Here is a 1656-nt window from a genome sequence, read left to right on the forward strand (position 1 = left end):
TGGGTCTTTTTTCTCTCCATGTAAACTTTAGAATCCATTTGTCAATACCCACTAAATAACTTGCTGGGATTTTGATTGGTGTCGCATTGAATCTGTAGATCAAGTTGAGACGAACTGACATCTTGACAATATTGAGTCTTCCTTTCACAAACATGGCATACTTCGCCATTTACTTCGCTATTTATCCTAGCTTAGGACTTAACTTACATTGTGGAATGTATTTCATTATTGAAAATGGAGAGTATTATTACTTCATTTGTTTCATGACTGTGTAGTTATGTACAAAACAATATGATCAAATGAAACAGTGTCTTTTGTTCTTTATTATTTTTAGACTAATTTGTTTTGTATTGGGTTTGAACCAAACCATGGAATTTCAGGACAGCTGTGGCATATATGAGTGAGAAAAATGTGGGGAAAAGCATATCTGAAATACTGTCAGGAGATTTAGGTCATATTCCCATGTCGGCATCTATCTGTGTACCCATGAACAAATCCCTTTATCCTCCTGTGCTTTGTGGAGTGATAATGTACAAAAATAGACAAAAGGAGGTCTTTTGTTATAGGTGCCATATGACACTATGCTAAAGATTATAATAAAGCTCACCATCACTAGAATTACAAATACCCTATTTACATGTGAACATGGGCAGTGAGAATTTGCTTCTCCACAGGGTGGTCAAAGAATCTTTGTGAAGGGGTCATAATTTGAACTAACCTTTAAAAATGTGGATTTTAATAACTGATTTGCAATTTTAAATATTAATCAATAAGATAGTGTATCATGACTGCTTGAGAATAAGGCCTTTTGTGTCAATTGAAATGAAAATGTAGGTTGTATAGCAAGTTGTGTAACTGAATTTTTAATTACAAGGAAAATTTTCCAATTTCATGGTTCAGACTTTCCTACAATTAATAAACAAAAGTAATTGGGGTCACCTGCTATCCTTTTGTAATCCAGTTAATTCTCTGCCTATCGAATATCTATTTTCTATCTGGTATTTAGCCTAAGAGATTTAAGGAAGTAGATATTGGTGTTTTTACTTCAAATTTGTCATTTGGATTAAATACAAATAATTTTCAGTTGATACATAAAGCAGAGACAAACTATTTGGCAAACATTTCTTCAGTGATTTTGTTTTGTTTGTTTTGTTTAAAGATTAATCTCATTGGATTCTATAGATTCTTAATTCTCTAAAACTGATAGTAATAAAAAATAATAACAAACACATATAGCACTGTTTAAAAAAATTTACACATTTGACTGTAATCACTCACAGATAACCTGTGATATAGGTACTATTATTATCTTTATTTTACTGATAAGAAGACCCAATAGTTGAGAAGCTTGACCAAGGTCACGCAGCCACTAAGAAGCAGAACCAGGAATTGAAACCATAGTCAGGGACAAAAGCCTTCTAATAGCTTTCTACCTTCTGTAATGAAATGTTTATTGAGCCTCCATTTTGAAAAGGCCAATGTTAAATTTACAGAAATGCCATAGTGTTTATAATTTTTAATGCAAAAATAACTACAATATGATTTAATATGAATACTCCTAGACTCTATGGGAGTTATTTTAAGTTTTAAATGTGTATAACTTTGCATATTGTATTATATATTTTTATCTGTTTGTGGATGAAAAAGGAGCCACAT

The sequence above is a fragment of the Hipposideros armiger genome, unplaced genomic scaffold (genome assembly GCF_001890085.2).
Source record: "Hipposideros armiger isolate ML-2016 unplaced genomic scaffold, ASM189008v1 scaffold_774, whole genome shotgun sequence".
NCBI lineage: Eukaryota > Metazoa > Chordata > Mammalia > Chiroptera > Hipposideridae > Hipposideros > Hipposideros armiger.